At 34.2% G+C, this 19,609-nt stretch overlaps 1 non-coding gene and 4 pseudogenes across 1 annotated transcript; 3 read left to right on the forward strand and 2 right to left on the reverse strand.

Annotated features, from left to right (window-relative positions):
* Positions 1-57: 57 nt before the first annotated feature.
* LOC131642313 (ATP synthase subunit beta, chloroplastic-like) lies at positions 58-2,735 on the reverse strand (annotated as a pseudogene).
* Positions 2,736-3,308: 573 nt separating this feature from the next.
* Positions 3,309-4,872, forward strand: LOC131642312 (ribulose bisphosphate carboxylase large chain-like; annotated as a pseudogene).
* A 189-nt stretch (positions 4,873-5,061) lies between these two features.
* On the reverse strand, positions 5,062-5,135 carry TRNAP-AGG (transfer RNA proline (anticodon AGG)). The gene has a single exon. It is a non-coding gene; the product is annotated as a tRNA-Pro (tRNA).
* Positions 5,136-10,385: 5,250 nt separating this feature from the next.
* On the forward strand, positions 10,386-11,337 carry LOC131642314 (NAD(P)H-quinone oxidoreductase subunit H, chloroplastic-like; annotated as a pseudogene).
* LOC131642315 (NAD(P)H-quinone oxidoreductase subunit 1, chloroplastic-like) lies at positions 11,307-18,617 on the forward strand (annotated as a pseudogene).
* Positions 18,618-19,609: the final 992 nt, after the last annotated feature.

Here is a 19,609-nt window from a genome sequence, read left to right on the forward strand (position 1 = left end):
AAAATCTAAGAGCACTACCAAAGTTCTTCAAAGAAGAAGGTTATCGTGACGTAGGTCTGCTTCTGGCCTGGATCAACTTAAGTTAAATGGACTCTCTATCAACCTACTTAAAGAAAAATATCAAATAGGAAATGAAACTGCATACACCTTCAAGTTCATAAGATAGGAAGAAAGGAGAATTTTTTTGAGGTCCCTAGACTCATTGCCTAGCATTGAATAAATTAAGTATTCACCTTATCACTATCTCAAATCCATTATGGATTCCATTTGACGTCTAACTAAATCCTTTCCGTTGTCAGGCTATTGTTCTCTTATTTTGTTCCTGGAGTAAGACATGGATTTCTCATATCAATGAAGATCAAATCTTTTAATTACATGATGGACTCCTATGAAAAAACATTGGCGCATGTGTAAACGAGGTGCTCTACCTAACTGAGATATAGCCCTTGTGCTTTTGATACATATTTTATCATATTCGATAAATAAATTCTTGTCAAGATAAATATTACATGATACAATCTCTTTGATTTATATTTCCTTTGTATTTTTATAAGTAATATAACATATTATAATTAATGATAGACAGCTACTTTTTTTATTTACGATGATAAATGAATGACCTACTTAACTCAGGGGTTAGAGTATTGCTTTCATACGGCAGTAGCCATTGGTTCGAATCCAATAGTAGGTAAGGGATTTGAGACTTATTAGATACCATTAATTCCGGTATCTAATAAGTTTTTCTACTCACCATTTTTTTTATTGTCATTTTATATCTTTTTTCTATTTTTTTGCTGCACCAATTTGTTACGAGATCATATTGATAGCCTCTACTCGTGTCCTAGCTCGCCGGAGAGCTAGATTTGCTTCAATTGTTTGTCTCTTGCCTTCAGCCTTCTTCAAGTTAGCTTCTTCTATTTTAAGAGTTTGTTGGGCTTCTTGTGGATTAATGTCACTACCCCTTTCTGCATCAGTTACTAAAATAGTGATCTCATTATTGCCTATTCTAGCAAAATCGCCCATCAGAGCCATGGTTAACCATTGGTCGTTAAGGTGTATTCTCAAAATACCTATATCTAAAGCTGTGGCAATAGGCGCATGATTTTTTAATACCCCAATTTGTCCACTATTAGTAGATAAAATAATTTCTTTCACTTCTGAATCCCAAACAATTCGATTGGGGGTCAGTACACAAAGATTTAAAGTCTTTTCTTGAATTAGTTCTCCATTTCTAAGTTAAGTTTGTAGCCTTCGCAGTAGCTTCATCGATATTACCCACCAAATAAAAGGCTTGTTCAGGAAGACTATCTAATTCTCCAAAAAGAATCAGTTGAAATCCGCTAATTGTTTCTGCTAGACCAACATATTTCCCTAGGGAACTCGTAAATACTTCTGCTACGAAAAAAGGTTGTGATAAGAAACGTTCAATTTTTCGTGCTCTTGCTACGGTTAAGCGATCCTCTTCGGATAATTCGTCCAACCCAAGAATAGCGATGATGTCCTGAAGTTCTTTGTAACATTGTAACGTTTGTTTAACTCTTTGTACAATTTCATAATGTTCTTGACCGACGATCCGAGGTTGGAGGATGGTTGACGTTGAATCTAAAGGATCTACTGCTGGATAAATACCTTTGGCAGCTAATCCTCATGGTAGTACAGTAGTTGCATCCAAATGTTCAAATGTCGTGGCAGGAGCAGGATCGGTCAAATCATCTGCAGGTACATAAACTGGTTAAATAGAAGTTATAGACCCTTTTTTGGTAGAAGTAATTCTTTCTTGTAAAGTACCCATTTCAGTACCCAGAGTGGGTTGATAACCCACAACGGAAGGCATTCGGCCCAATAAGGCGGATACTTCGTATCCAGCTTGGACAAAACGGAAGATATTGTCGATAAATAGAAGGACGTCCTGCTCATTGACATCTCGGAAATATTCCTCCATAGTTAGGGCAGTTAAACCTACTCTCATACGAGCTTCGGGCGGTTCATTCATTTGACCGTAGACTAGAGCTACTTTTGATTCTGCAATATTTTTTTCATTAATTACTCCGGATTCTTTCATTTCCATATAAAGATCATTTCCCTCGCGAGTACGCTCACATACTCCGCCAAATACGGATACACCTCCATGAGCTTTTCCAATGTTATTGATCAATTCCATAATGAGGACTATTTTACCTACTCCAGCTCCACAGAAAAGTCCTATTTTTCCGCCACGGCGATAAGGAGCTAAAAGATCAAATACTTTAATTCTTGTTTCAAAAATGGATAATTGTGTATCTAACTCTATAAAGGCAAGCACAGATCTATGAATAGGAGATGTTGTGCGAGTATCTACAGGACCCAAATTATCAATAGGCTCTCCAAGGACGTTGAAAATTTGACCAAGGGTTGCTCCGCCGACGGGAACACTTACAGCAACTCCCGTGTCAATCACTTCCATTCCTCTCTTTAGACCATCTCTAGCACTCATAGCTACAGCTCTAATTCGATTATTTCCTAATAATTGTTGTACTTCACAAGTTACGTTAATTTGTTCGCCAGCCCTATCTCGACCTTGAACTATCAGAGCGTTGTAAATATAAGGCATCTTCCCTGGTGAAAAAACTACATCCAGTATCGGACCGATTATTTGCATGATCCGCCCCAGATGTTTGTTTTCAAGTCCAGAAACCTCAATATCAGAGGGGGCAAGCGTTGTTGTCATATTGAAAAATATCCGTTTTTTTTTCAAAAAAAAATTGAAATGAAGAAAAAACATTCGATAACTAAGCAAGTTGATTAAGCAACATTATGAAAATTTGAATTGGATGAAATCTTTTGAAAGTCTTTCATTTGTTTATCATTCTAGATTCTAGACAATAATATCTATATTCTCTATGAAATTTGAACCTGAACTTTGTTTATGATTCCGTTCTTCTATGTCATTGGTCCTTCTTTTTTATTTCCTCAGCATAGGATTTATACATAGGATTTATACATAAGATTTATACTTAAGATATCATTTTTACTGATTTTTTATTGGGAAAATTCTGCCGATTTTGACATCTGGGATTTACATATACAACATATATCACTGTCAAGGTCAAGAGTATATTTTTTATTATTTAGATTAGAAAATGAGATTCCAAAAGTATATATATATATATATATATATATATATATATATATATATATATATATATATATATATAAGAGACTAAAAAAAGAACGATTGGGTTGCACCATACATATGAAAGAGTATAGAATAATGATGTATTTGCAAAATCAGATATCATGGTAAAATTGAACAATGACCCATTCAGATTAATTTATCATCTTAGTTGATGGATCATTTGTAAAAAGGTTTTATTAACTCCTAAGTTATTTCGAGTAGACCTTGTTGTTGCTATAATTCTTAATTCATGCCTTGTAGGGGGGAATTATGTCACCACAAACAAAAACTACAGCAAAGGTTGGGTTCCAAGCGGGTGCTAAAGATTATAAATTGACTTATTATACTCCTGAATATCAAACCAAAGATACCGATATCTTGGTAGCATTCCGAGTAACTCCTCAACCTGGAGTTCCGCCTAAAGAAGCAGGTACAACGGTAGCTGCAGAATCTTCCACTGGTACATGGACAATTGTGTGGACCGATGGACTTACCAGCCTTGATCGGTATAAAGGACGCTGCTAAGAGATCGAGCCTGTTCTTGGAGAAGATAATCTATTTATTGCTTATGTAGCTTATCCCTTAGACCTTTTTGAAGAAGGTTTTGTTACTAACATGTTTACCTCCATTGTAGGTAATGTATTTGGGTTCAAGGCCTTACACTCTCTACGTCTGGAAGATTTGTGAATCCCTAATGATTATGTTAAATTTCCAAGGTCCTCCTCACGGAATCCAAGTTGAGAGAGATAAATTGAACAAGTATGGGCGTCCCCTATTGGGATGTACTATTAAACCAAAGTTGGGTTTATTTGCTAAGAATTATGGTAGAGCAGTTTATGAATGTCTCCGCGGGGGACTTGATTTTACCAAAGATGATGAAAATGTGAACTCTCAACCATTTATGCGTTGGAGAGACCGTTTCTTATTTTGTGTCGAAGCATGACTACTTAACTGGTGGATTCACTGCAAATACTACCCTGTCTCACTAGAGAATTAGGCGTTCCTATCGTAATGCATGACTACTTAACAGGTGGATTCACTGCAAATACTACCCTTTCTCACTATTGCCGCGATAATGGTCTACTTCTTTATATCCACCGTGCAATGCATGCAGTTATCGATAGACAAAAAAAACATGGTATGCACTTTTGTGTATTAGCTAAAGCCTTACGTTTGTTTGGTGGAGATCATATTCACGCTGGTACTATAGTAGGTAAACTTGAAGGAGAAAGAGATATTACTTTAGGTTTTGTTGATTTACTACGTGATGATTATATTGAAAAAGATAGAAGTCGCGGTATTTATTTCCCTCAGGATTGGGTCTCTTTATCAGGTGTTATCCCTGTTGCTTCAGGGGGTATTCACGTTTGGCATATGCCTGCTCTGACCGAGATAATTGGAGATGATTTTGTACTCCAATTCGGTGGAGGAACTTTCGGACACCCTTGGGGAAATGCACATGGTGCCGTAGCGAATCGAGTAGCTCTGGAAGCATGTGTACAAGCTCGGAATGAGGGACGTGATCTTGCTCGCGAGGGTAATGCAATTATCCGTGAAGCTTGCAAATGGAGTCCTGAATTAGCTGCTACTTGTGAAGTATGGAAGAAAATCAAATTTGAATTCCCAGCAATGGATACTTTGTAATCCAGTAAGAATCATTTGTTCTATTAATTTACATTAAACTCGGCCCAATCTTTTACTAAAAAGATTGAGCCGAATACAATACACAATACAATACCTATGTGTAGATTAGGGATATTCCTTTATTCTACAGTCCGGCTGTAGAATATTATTTATACAATAGGTATTAGACCCTTTAAAGAAAGAAAAATGCAATACTCTTTGATTTCAACCTCAATCATAGTTTATTTTTTTATCCCCAAGGTCCCTCCCCTTTTACCCAGTTGTGGGCGAGGAGGGATTCGAACCCTCGACACCGTGGTTCCTAGCCACGTGCTCTAATCCTCTGAGCTACAGGCCCCACCTTGTCTCCATTTGATAATTCGGGTTTATCATAAGACAACACTTTCATTAGAGAATCAGAGTGAAAAGTGTTAATCTTTTGAACATCATGGCGCAAAGTAATTTTTCCGCAGGGCCTTCCCTATAGCATCGTCACCGTAGTAGAGTTTAACCACCAAGTTCGGGATGGAGTGGTGTGGTTCCTCTACGCCTAGGACACCAGAATAGGAACCCTAAATCAAAGAAAGACATGAGGGAAAAGCATATTGACTTTTCATTGTGAGTGTGAGCTATTCATTCTTGAGTGGAAAGGACACCAAAGGCCTCTGCCCTTCCACCTCTATTTATTCAAGGGATGGGGGACTGAGGTTTTGGTTTTTTCATGTTATCAAAGAGTTGAAAAATAAAAATAGATGGCGAGTGCCTGATCGAATTGACCAGGTAATGTAGGAACAAGGTTCAAGTCTATCGGTCTGTTAGGATGCCTCAGCTGCATACATTACTGCACTTCCACTTGACACATATCGTTAATGAAAAATGGCTCGTCTCGCCGTGACCTTCTCTTGAATTCTCAAAACTTATTTTGCTCCGTCCCCTAGGGGCATAGAACCCACCCTCCGCGGAGGCTCTTGGTAAGTCGGAATAGGAGAGCACTCATCTTGGATTGGCTTACTACTTAGATGCTTCCGCAGTTATTTGCTCCGCACTTGGCTAGCCAGCGTTTACTGTTGACACGATAACTGGCACACCAGAGGTGAGTCCTTTCTGGTCCTCTCGTACTAGGGAAAGGTCCTCTCAATGCTCTAACGCCCACACCGGATATGGACCGAACTGTCTCACGATGTTATGAACGCAGCTCATGTACCGCTTTATTGGGCGAACAACCCAATCCTTGGAACCTACTACAGCTCCAGGTAGCGCCTGTTCCCATGCAATAGTAAAAAATTCTTGACTTTATCGAGCTGCAAAAATATGCTCCTCCTGATTATCTCGATTCAGTGCTAAAAAATTTCCCGTCGCTACCATATAGTATTCATCTCTACTCGGTGATAAATAAAGCATTCGTATTCTTTTTTCTCTCTCAGAAATTTCATAAGATGGACTTTCTATAGACCCCCAACGACCAATCCTTGCGTGAACTGCCAAGGATCCAATAAGTCCGACATTGATTCCTTCGGAGGTGTCAAATGGACAAATGCGTCTATAGTGACTGGGATGGATATCCCGTATCCGTATTTTACATCCCTATTTTTTTCCACCTTTTCAGTGAGGAAAAGACAAGAAAATTTCGGGGTAACAAATGTTTTCAAGATTTTCGCTTAAATTCGAACCCATAGCTGATGATAGAACTAGAATAGAGAATTTCTGTTTCCTACTTACACGAGTCCATATCCTTGCTTTTCTATCAATTTCTAACTCTAATCTTCCTCCCCAATATGATATTATTGTGCCAGTATAGACTGGAATTCTGTTATGGTCCAATTCAGACCGATAATAGATATCGGGACTTTGCAATATTTGATTGATTACAATTATGTATATTCCATTTACTATAAAAGTTCCCACGGAATTCATTAGAGGTATGTTTCCAATAAAAATAATTTGTTCTTGGATATACCGACTATTTTTCTAAATTAGTCCCACAGATATAATGAATTCGGAGGAATATGTAAGTGATTCATATACAACATCTTTTTCTTTTATTGAGGGTTCTACCAATTGATATGTTTCCACAAATAACTGAAACTCAATTTCTTGATCTGTATCTTCAATTTTTGGAAACTTAAAAAGTTCTTCTGTTAAGCCCCGATCAATGAATCTACAAAACCCTTCAAATTGTATTTGATTCAATCCGGGTAGTGTAGACAGTCCTTCATTCCCAACCCCTAGCATTTTTTTATTTCCCTTTTTTTTTAATAGAAAATATCCCATGATTTGCTGTCATTCTTCATAGAATCCCATGAATAGATTTAGCAATAATGGGATTTATGTTCTTTTTACTTAACTGAATCACATGAAATTTTACCTAACTCCGTCTATGAAATACCTATTCTGAAAAGAGGAAATTTGATACTCCAATTAGAATTTACAACAAAATAGAATTTAATTTGTAATATCAATGGAAACAAATTGATAAATTTCGCCTAGGCTTCGGGTCGGGGTATTTTTAACAATCTAAAAAACATGAATTCTATTTATACTATGAGTTCTATTTATACTATTAGTATAGTATGATATTACATATTCCATTTCGATTGATACCCCCAAAATAAATTCAGGATTTTATTTGCTTGGCTCCATGAGAGAAAGAAAAGAAAGATAAAAAAAAATAAAATGATCAGAAAAAATAGACTCTTTTTTACCATTTCAAGTGTTCAAAAAAGAATGAGAATTCACAAAGAAGAGATATATTTTGACCCTTTTTTTTTAGAATTGGAGGATTGCAGTGCATAAAATTATTCAACATGTATAGATCTAACTTCAGCTATAGCTATCTAAATATGTCTCTTACATTATTGCAGTTCTATTTGTTCGGGACAGCATATGTTATGTTAATTTGTTTTTTATATTCGTTCATCAATCTATTTAATGAAAAATTGGCAAAAAAACAAAAGTACGAGAATTTATTAAAAATTCCCTGTAATCTAGAATTACATAGAAGATACCCGATTCAATAATGTGTAACAATGAAAATGGATATTCTGGGGTTGACATATATTCAAAGTTCCTGTTATAATGGAACTAGAGAAGGATTCTAAAAAAAAATATTAGAATAAGAATATTGATTTGTTATGTATCAATTTCTATTTTTTTCTCATTAAGAAATTAAGATTCCTTTATTTTTCGGGAATTGAAAGTTAACGGTTACTATTTGTCCCAAAAAATTTACTTTTCTTTTGTCACTGAAAAGGTATACGTTGGTTTTTTTAGAGGAGGGATAGTCTGATCTATTTTTTTGTATCATTTTGGCGGCATGGCCGAGTGGTAAGGCGGGGGACTGCAAATCCTTTTTCCCCAGTTCAAATACGGGTGTCGCCTAATCGACAAGAGAATCAAAAAAGTTTCTTCCGTTTTTTTGATCAGAAACTTTGTATTTTTCCATGTGGGAGCAAGTGTAGGTACAGAGTTCTTGAGACTTGTATAATTCAAAATTCTACGCATCGCTATATTTTTTATCTAAAATGCTTTCAATATTTGCGTCTCAGATTCAAATTAATTAAAGTAGTGAAATGAAAAAAAAGAATACAAGAAAAATTAGTAAACAATAAAAAAAAAAGAATGAAGAAAAGAATTTATTCATATTGATATAGATAGGAGACATAATTTACATGGATATAGTAAGTCTTGCTTGGGCTGCTTTAATGGTAGTTTTTACATTTTCCCTTTCCCTTGTAGTATGGGGAATAAGTGGACTCTAAAGGTAATACTAATTGAGTTAAGGGATCAAACTGTCTCAATTTTTTTCTAGCTGGGTTCTTCCAGTTTTGAACTATTTTAGTTATTTTATTAATACTAATTAATTAATGAAATGCAATTCTATCTGGATTGAGAAATTCTATTCTATTGCAATTCTTGTGATGTATCTTCCTTGTCACAAGCCTATGTATTGTTTAAATTATCATAAATGCAAGTTAGCAATGGATATAAATATAAGTTAAGATCTATTTCGGAATCTCCTGGAAGATATTCTTTTCTTAAGAATAAAATAAAGGATTATTTAATACAAGGGGGAATATTAAATTCCAAATTAAGACATAATAACCGTCTCGATTCTATAATGAATCAATGGACAAATTGGTTAAAGGTTCATTATCAATATGCTTTACCTGAGAGCGTATGGTCGCGATTAGCACCACAATAGTGGAGGAATAGAATCCATGAACATCGCGTGGCTCAAAAGAAAGATTTAGTTGAATATGATTCAGTTGAAAAAAAACCATTAAATTTTAACAAAAAACAACAAATGGACTAATTACAAAAAAAAATAAAAAACAATATGGATATGATCTTTTCTCCTATCAACATCTAAATTATGCAGATACAAAAAAATCTGATATTTATGAATATAAATCACCATTGCAGGCAAACAAAAACCAAACGATTTCTTATAATGATAACATACCTAAAAATATAAACGAATTATTTGATATAATGGGTAATAACTTGCTGCAAAATTATATAGCAGAAGATGGAATTGAAGATATATATATATTGAGATGTATATGGAGATGGATAGGGAAAAAAAGTTGGATAGAAAGGTGGATAAAAAGTATTTTAAATGTACGAGAATGAATGTAGAAAGAAAAAAGAATTCCATAACCTATTAGAAATAATTCACTCCGAGATTTGGGGGATTGTTTTCAAAATTAAGTGCATATAAGAAGAATCCTTGGATCTTACCAATCAATTTCTTTTTTGTGCAGTTTTATGGAAAGAAAAACATTACTGATCGAGTCGATTTAGCGTTAGAAAAGAACGAATACGCGAGTCAAGCAGATCTAAAATCATTTCTCGCAAACTATTATAGGAACAGTCGTTATAATATAAATAAATACAGGACCGATCTAAAAGGAGAACGGAATTTCTTTCTAGATAAATATTTTGGTTTTCTTTGTACTATCCGAGTCCCATCGAAGACACAATAATGGATAATCTCAACGTATATTGTCTCCTGATGAGATTGAAAACAGTAAAAAAATTTGTCATAATGTCAATAAAGAAGGGAGACCTAGATTTCGAAAATTTGGGGCTCTAACGATTAAGAACACTTGTTATACATAATGTAGGGACACAGAGGAATTGAGGGACCAACTAATGTTTTTTATTGAACCTACTCGTATTTCTAGAAAAAACTACGAACAGTTATTTATATATCAAACCATAAGCATATCATTGAGGCACAAAAAGAGAACAGAAACGAAACATAAAAATAATTATGATTTACTTGTTCCTGAAAATCTTTTGTCCACTAGACGATGTAGAGAATTGAGAATTCTAATTTGTTTGAACCCACAGAATAGAAATATTATGGATAGAAACACAAGAAATTCCAATGAGAAAAAAATAAATAATTCTGCTCAAGTTTTGACTAAAAATGAAGATCTTGATAGCGATACAAAAAAACTAAAGAAATTAAAATTCTTTCTTTGGCCTAATTATCGATTCGAAGATTTAGCTTGTATAAACCGCTATTGGTTTGATACACATAATGGAAGCCGTTTCAGTATATTAAGAATACATATGTATCCTCGATTGAAAGAGCCAGCTACTATGTTCACAGAAGCAATAACTGTAAACGGACCGGAACAATTGGGAAATATTCAAGTACCTAAAAGAGCCATCTATATACGAGTAATTATGTTGGAGTTAAGTCGTATAGCTTCTCATTTACTATGGCTAGGACCTTTTATGGCAGATATTGGTGCACAAACCCCTTTTTTTCTATATTTTTAGAGAAAGAGAATTAATATATGATCTATTCGAAGCTGCGACAGGTATGAGAATGATGCATAGTTTTTTTAGTATTGGGGCTGAACTACCTTATGGTTGGATAGATAAATGTTTTGATTTCTGCAATTATTTTTTAACAAGGGTTATTGAATATCAAAAACTTATTACACAAAATCCATTTTTTTAGAACGGGTTGAAGGAGTAGGTGTTGTTGGTAGAGAGGAAGTTCTAAATTGGGGGTTATCAGGACCCATGCTTCGGGCTTCCGAAATACAATGGGATCTACGTGAAGTTGATAATTATGAGTGTTACGAGGAATTTTATTGGGAAGTTCAATGGAAAAAAGAAGGAGATTCATTAACTCGTTATTTAGTCGAATTGGTGAAATGGTGGAATCCATAAAAATAATTCAACAGGCTTTGGAAGGAATTCCAGTGGGGCCTTATAAAAAATTTTAAATTCGCTGCTTTGATAGAGAAACGGAGCCAGAATGGAATTATTTTGAATATAAATTCATTGGTAAAAAATCGTCTCCTACTTTTGAATTGCCGAAACAAGAACTTAATGTGAGAGTTGAAACTCCCAAGGGAGAATTAGGAATTTTTCTAATAGGAGATCAAAATGGTTTTCCTTGGAGATGGAAAATTCGTCCACCTGGTTTTATCAATTTGCAAATTCTTCCTCAATTAGTTAAAAGAATGAAATTGGCTGATATTATGACAATACTAGGTAGCATAGATATCATTATGGGAGAAGTTCATCGTTGAAATGATAATTGATACAACGGAAGTCCAAGATATAAACTGCTTTTCCGGATTGGAATCTTTCAAAGAGGTCTATGGAATTCTATGGATACTTGTGCCTATTTTGATTCTTGTCTTGGGAATCACAATAAGTGTACTAGCAATTGTATGGTTAGAAAGAGAAATATCTGCGGGGGTACAACAGCGTATTGGACATGAATACGCCGGTCCTTTTGGAATTCTTCAAGCTCTAGCAGACGGAACAAAACTACTATTCAAAGAGAATATTATTCCATCTAGGGGAGATATTTGTTTATTCAGTAATTCCCTTTGGCTATAACTTTGTTTTATCTGATTTCAATATAGGTGTTTTTTTATGGATTGCTATTTCGAGTATTGCTCCCATTGGACTTCTTATGTCAGGATATGGCTCTAATAATAAATATTCCTTTTTGGGTGGTCTACGAGCTGCTGCTCAATCGATTAGTTATGAAATACCATTAACTCTATGTGTCTTATCAATATCTCTACGTGTGATTCATTGAAACCCAAAAAGCTATTTGATGCTATTGATATGCTCCTTTCTTTATAGTACTATATAGGAAAGGAGGCGAATAAATTGAACACAAAACTTCATTGTCTTTATTTTCTTTTTTGCAGTTTCGATTGAAGAACCAAATTAGATAGTTATATTAGTGAAATAAAACAGCTTATATGGAATCAAATTTTAGAATACTATATTTACTTGTAGTTAATAGATAGTATGATGATTTTAAATGGTAGTAAAAATATTGAGTCTCATTTTCTATGTATAAGAATGAAATAAAATTATAAACAGAAGAGGCCATTTAACCCAAGATTGGATAAATTGTCGTCCTGTTTTGAAGCGGGCTCAAAAGACCAACCTTATTTAGTTTTAGTTACCATTTTTATGAATTATCATACATATATTAAAATAAAGAAGGGGATTAATAAAAAAGAGTGGATGGTTAGAAAAACCAAGATACACAAAGGATTAGTAACACATATTTTGTAAATTATCCAAAAGACAATTTACTGTACGCAGAATATAAAAAGAATACTAATTGGGGCTTTAAGTTGGTAGAAAAAAGAAAGCAGTACTCCCCACAACTCCGATCTAGAGTATGCTTCCATCCACTCATTCAATAAATGACTATCAGGAACGAAAAAATCCTTTCAAAATTTTTAAGTCCCTTTTTCATAACACAAAAAAGAAGAATAGGAACGAAAAAAAACACAGAAGAAATAAAAAAACGAAAAATAGATTTCTCTTTCGTTTTTTATTTCTTATATCCATATTCATGGAGATAAAATTCACATCATAATTAAGAAACGAATCTGTAATTCTTTTTCGTAATTCAAAATCATGAGGGTTATTGATAATTATCAAAGAGTATTTTATTTAAGGATCCAGTTATTACTCAACAAATTTTTATATTTTAGGGATGAGATCAATTCAGAAGTGCCTTAATTGCATCTTTTATTAAAATAGACTTCTCTTTCTTATTTCGTTATTTATAGAACAGACAAAATTGAATTGGTCTAATTCAGAACCGTTCGATCTATTTTCATCTTCTAGATCTTAGGGATATATCAAGAGATAAATAATAGACCCGGTTTTTAGATTTACTTAAGGCTTTCCAGGAGCCGTATGAGGTGAAAATCTCATGTACGGTTCTGTAACAGAGATGGGAACAGTAATATTATCACCGACTAGGATTATCTAACAGTTTAAGTACAGTTGATACAGTTGATGCGCATTCAAAATATGATTTTTGGGGTTGGAATTTGTGGCGTCAACCTATGGGTTTCATCGTTTTTCTAATTTCTTTGTTAGCAGAATGTGAAAGATTACCTTTTGATTTACCAGTGTGGCACGCTCGTGAAAAATGAACAGAGTCGCCACCAATATATTTATCTCATAAGGGAAAGGAATATCAGAAAGCCTAACAAAGGAAGGAACAGGGTCTTGCGACCAGAGAATCAAGGTACGGGAGTCGGTTACGCAAGGGGAAGGTATTAGCACCCCTCGCGCCCATCGTACTCGATGGTATCCACCTATGTTTGTTTCTATCTAAAGGGTGTGTACTATGTCTATGTCTATATGCGAATGAATGCAAAAAGAAATACGGGGAAAAGAAGGAAATATTTACAAATGTGCTCGTTCAAGCCCCGCGACTTGATGCCTACGTATCCTTTTCAGGAATCAGAGCGCCGTAGTTCGGCTCCATAGTTTTGTTTGTTTTTGTGTTTTTTAGTTGGGCGGCGTTAACGCTCGCGCTCTTGCATAAGGGATCGACCTAGGATGCAATAGAGCGGAGATAACAATGCCCTTAAGAAAGGAGAGAAAGAGAGAGAGTTTGAGTGTTCCGAGGAAATCCCTAAAGCACGGGAAACTCGAGTTACTCTTTGGTTTGTGTCTTTTAGAATTTGGGAACTTACGCCCGAATGGAACCCTAAAGCAAGGGAGATCCAAGCACTTGAATGATTCCCTAAAGCAAGGGAGATTCAAGCTTCCATTCCCTTTTTAATGATTTTCACTTTTTTATTAATGTTTTTTAGGTGTTTTCTTTGTATTTTTTATGGGGATTTTATTTTGAATATTTTTAGATGTTTTAGAGTTGTAAAAGAAAAAGAAAAAGAAACTAGCCTAAGTAAAAACTAGCCTAATATGAAGGGAATTTCTACCTAATGTTATCATGGTTTCTACCTAAGGTTAGGAATAAAAGAAACATGAAAATAAAGATCGCAATTAGAAGTCAATAGTGAGTAACACAATGGTACAAAAATTGGCATACAAGCATATAGTAACAAGTCAAAAATATAGTACAAAATGAATTAAAAATACTACTATTTTTTATATTGATTTTTATGGGAGAAATTGAATTACAAGTCAAGTAAAAAGACTAAAAAACAAATAGCCTAAGACTAATATTTTTTTATGATTATTTTTTTATGTCAAAATGATGTATCAAAGGCTAATAGGAAAAAAGTCATTTTTATTTAGTAAAAGAAAATAGAAAAAAATCTAATGAAACCTAAATTTAGTAAAAAAAAGAAACAGGGGGTGCAAAATTAAACTGGTGGTGCAGCACGTAATAGGTGCAGGGCCCGAGGAGACAGGCCCAGACAGAGTTTTTTTGTTACAGTATTCAGAAGACGTGGGCCTGGGGGTACGCTGAGCAATTTGGCCCAAAGGTTGTTTTCAGAGTTTCTTTAGCACACCAAAAATGGAGCGCGTGGGCCTTAGGGGGGGGGTGATGAACAGCAATTCGTGATGAGGCCCAAAGAAGTTTGTTTTTTTTTGTTCACTTTGCAGTTCACAAAAGAATGATGATAATGATGGGCCTAGGGGAGTGTGGATGGCAATTCGTGTGCAAAGTGAGGTGATCCAGAATCATATTTGTTGTTATTCAAAGTAAAAACGAAATTAAATAAAGAAAAATAAAAAGATAATTGAATTGGGAATTAGGGTTAGCTGTGTACCGATTCATCTTGTTCAACTCACGATCCTTCTCTCAATGGCGACGACGGTGGCTACTCCTTTCTTCTCCGATGATCCTCTTCCGCCGCGAACCACGAAACAGATCAAGCTCCGCTCCCTCTCACCTCTTCCCCGTCTCGGTTCTCAAACTCTCGCTCTCACCTCTCTAATTTCATAACTCGAACTCTCGTCTCGATCTCATATCTCAAAATCTCTTCAATTCGATCAACACTCCAATTCGATGACGAAGACGAGTAAGAATCCAAGGAATAAGAACGTTTACCAACTTGAGATGATGTTCGGTAGCTCTTTGTGTTCGTCAGTGTTGGTGCGAAGTCCAGAAGACGCGCTTTGAGACTTCCAGGTATTTCGTCACCTTTGCGTACTATTTCTTCTCCGTCTTTCTTCTGTGTTCTTCGATTCTTCTTCTTTCTGTGTGCGATTTCTGCGCGGTTGTTGTTGTTGTGTGAGAGCTGAGATGTGTTGAGAGAATGTATCGGATTGAGGCTAAGCTCAGTTGAAACGAGATTTCAAGGTGAAGTCTCGTACAACAATGGTGAGAGAGCTTTAGTGAGAGAGTTAGGGAATTGAGAGAAGAGAAGTTGTAGAAGTGACGGTGATTGAAGGAGGTTGAAGGTGAGTGCGTAGCTTGAGGAAGATGATGATGGAGATGGATGAGAGGTGATGAGAGAATGGCGTGTGTTGAAGTGGTGGAGTGAAGGTGGTTTATATAGGTGAGAAGGTTGAAGAGATTCAGTTAGAGAGTGATGATTGAGGGCCATTGGATTAGAGAGAATCGGTTAGGAGATGGAGGGTAGAGATTGATTCGGTTAGCAGGTTAGTTATCTCTGTTTTTCAGTTATGAGTTTGTGTTGGTTACAAATCTAGTTATGGTCAGTTAGGATTCTGCTATAGCTGAAAGTTGGTTATGGGTGTTGTGAATCTGTTATGCAGGTAGTTAAGTTTGTTAAAAACTGTTAGTTGTTGTTTAGAGGTCGAAAAAATTTTGTTATAGGTTGTTGAAGGTGGTTATAAGTAGTTAGACTCTGTTACTAGAGTTTGTTAGGCTTGAAATGTGGTTGTGAGTTAGTTAGAATGAAGTTGAAGGTTCTGTTATGTTTGTTGGGAATGGCTAGGAAAGTTCTGTTTTTGTTAGTTGCAAGTTGGTTTAGAGATGAGTGTTTGGATTCTGTGGAGTCACAAGTAGCTAGAATTCTGTTAAGTTTAGTAACTGTTAAAAGTTAGTTAAAGGTTGTTTAACTGAAATGAGGTTTGTTCCTTTTTGTATCTACTTGTGCAGGGCTGGTTTATTCGTGATGCAGGGAATTGTTTCGAGAATTGATTGGTGGTTAGAAAAATAAGAACATGGTGGTTAGTTCTGTTATGTAGGTGTGCTGAGTTCTGAACCGACTTCTTTCTTCGAACTGCTGCAGGGTCCTTCTTATATGCAGCATTGGAATTGACTAATACAAGGCTATGGTATGAAGATTCCACATCCGAACCGGTGCGTTAACTCACTTGAAATCTGCCACCGGTAGACTATGCACCATATGATTGACTGATTTGGTTTTCTATTGAATGTGTATTTGTTTTGACAATAAGGAATGGTTCTAGAAGTTAGTAAATCGAAGTGTAAGGCTGGGTTTGGATTTTAATTGTGTGTATGGTTTTTCTGCAGGGACTGTTTTGAAACTGTTTGGTTGATCTGTGGTTTCCTTTTATGCAGGTATGGTGCTGTTTGCATTATTGCAAATATCTCATGGGCTTCTAACACCTAATGAAGGCCAAGCAAAGTTGAAAGTATAAAGCTTGCTCAAAGGAGTTTAGGAACTTAGAGCTTTTAGGTTTAGCAATAAATTATGATGTCTCTTTTTCTTTTTTGTTCCATGTTCCAAAAGTATGAAAAGAATGGACATTGGTATAGTTTGTAAGGTGAAGAAAGGATTAGAACTATTTGTGAGATTTTTGTAGTTTTATACTTGTAATGAATATGGCTTTGATGCAATGAGTGGTTTAGGATTTTGTAGTGAATTTTGTAGAGATTATGATGGATAGACTTGATGAAGGCATGGATACTTGTGGTGAACATGTAATATGTTTGATATTGAGTGGATGTGGATTTTGGATGAATTGAATGTATGGGCTTTGTATGGATAACTTGTTTTTGTCACTCATTGACTCTGAATGTGGAAAAGAATTTCTCTCCACTTGTAGGCTTTGAATTTCAACTTTTCATTCCTCCCCTTTGGAATTTTCTTATCTTTTCCGATTCTTACAACATTCGAAAGCTTGAATAAGCACCGGAACATAGGGTTGAAACCAAAGTTCTTGAAAGTATTTATAGTCGCAATTCGAATTGACACCAATAACCTCCTCTCTAAGCAAGCACATTAAGAACCCCAACCCATTTTCTTTGACCTTTAAAATCAAATCAAACACTTGTAATAGAAGATGCCCACCTGAGTGAGTCAAAGTCTTGAAATATTGTATGACCATTGTAACAAAAGACTTGATGGAGTGTGCACGAGCTCGAAACCCTAATTAAAGAGTCTCGATTCAAATAACTAGGGAAATAAACCCTAGTCCATGACAAATGATCCCATGCTTTGTGTATGTTTATTTAATGCATGAATGCGCGGTCATGTTAATGCCCTAATGGAGGTATGCAGATGAACGCGATGCTTAAGTCAGTTAAAAATTAAGGGTAGGACAAATTTGGGGTATGACAACCAGAAGCAGAAGAAGAATTAGTAGCTAGTTATCAAACAAAATACTCAGGCATTAGATTTGGTTTATTTTACGTTGCTTCCTATTTAAACCTTTTTATTTCTTCATTATTTGTAACATTTCTTTACTTGGGCGGTTCAAATATCTCTATTCCGTACATATATGTTTTTGAATTTTTTGAAATAAATAAAACATATGGAGTTTTTGGAACTACAATTGATCTCTTTATTAAATTAGCTAAAAGCTATTTTTTCTTATTCGTTTCTATCATAACAAGATGGTCTTTGCCTAGGCTAAGAATGGATCAATTATTAAATCTTGGATGGAAATTTCTTTTACCTCTTTCTCTCGGTAATCTCTTATTAACAACTTCGTCTCAATTGTTTTCGCTGTAAAAGAAGGATCTTCTATATTCATTACTTGTCTCAAATAAGAGAAAGAAATAAAACAAAACTATTCATAGATATTTACGATATGTTCCTTATGGTTACTAGTTTCATGAATTATGGTCAACAAATTGTCCGAGCTGCTAGGTACATTGGTCAAAGTTTCATGATTACCTTATCTCACGCAAATCGTTTACCTGTAACTATTCAATATCCTTATGAAAAATTAATCACATCAGAACGTTTCCGCGGTCGAATCCATTTTGAATTTGATAAATGCATTGCTTGTGAAGTATGTGTTCGTGTATGTCCTATAGATTTACCCGTTGTTGATTGGAAAATGGAAACAGATATTCGAAAGAAACGATTGCTAAATTACAGTATAGATTTCGGAATCTGTATTTTTTGTGGTAACTATATTGAGTATTGTCCAACAAATTGTTTATCAATGACTGAAGAATATGAACTTTTAACTTATGATCGTCATGAATTGAATTATAATCAAATTGCTTTGGGCCGTTTACCAATGTCAATAATTGATGATTATACAATTGGAACAATTCAAATTAAAAAAGACAATTTTTAATAATTCAATAAAAACAATTCTTAAAAAAAAATAATATTCTATATAGATATATAGAAATCTATAATAACTATATAGAATCTAGAAATATCTATATAGAATCTATAAATATCTATATATATATATATATATATATATATATATATATATAGTCTAGAAATAGAATAATCAAAATAAAATATTTTCAAAAATTGTATAAAAAAATAATATAGTCGATATGAGATTAGAAATATTCTATAATTTTTAGAGAAATCTATTCTTAAATAGAATAGAGAAATAGATTATCTAAATTCAAAATATTATTTAAGTTAAATAATATTTTGATTTGAATGGTTATATATGTTATATCTTTTTACTTTAGTTTTAATATCGTTTCAAACTACTCTTTCGTATAAAGAGTAGAATGACAGAAATTATATAACCGTAACTATATCAATTGAAACTACTTAGGTTTATTCAATGAAATATTTTGAATCGGGTCAAAAAAATGACGATTATAGATATAATATATTCTAAATATATCTATAATAATAATATTCTATAATAGTATTAGTCTAAAATGACGATTCAAAAATACCCTTTGAATAGTAGATCGATATTAGTATATCCGAAATATTGTCTTTCTCACAATAAAAACTTCTTGAGTTACCTGTAATAATAATAAATTGAGCTAATGAAAAGGCTTTCAATGCTGCCTTATATCCTTTTTTTTTCCAAAAGTTCTTACGAATTTTTTTTTTGATATAGAAGTGCATTTTTTTGGAACTGCCATACAATTAGTATAGTTTTTTCGTTGTTATAGTTTGATGTGAAGGACATTTGTTTGATGAAAACGAATTATTCTGTAACTAGCCGTATGTCTTATCTATCTGAATTCACTCTTTCTTTCTTTTTTTGATCAAAAGTTAAAGTAAAAACATTGAATATTAGAAACCTTTTCCTAATTTTTCATAGATAATAGATATATATGGATCTCTTTTTATTGTAATGTAAAATAATCCAATTAGTTCCTTTTTGAACGAATGTTTCTGAATAACAAAAAAAAGTCTTATTTTATCTTCTTTTTATAATTTATATCAAAATAAACAAATGTTGTTA

The sequence above is a fragment of the Vicia villosa genome, unplaced genomic scaffold (assembly GCF_029867415.1).
Source record: "Vicia villosa cultivar HV-30 ecotype Madison, WI unplaced genomic scaffold, Vvil1.0 ctg.004795F_1_1, whole genome shotgun sequence".
NCBI classification, from domain to species: domain Eukaryota; kingdom Viridiplantae; phylum Streptophyta; class Magnoliopsida; order Fabales; family Fabaceae; genus Vicia; species Vicia villosa.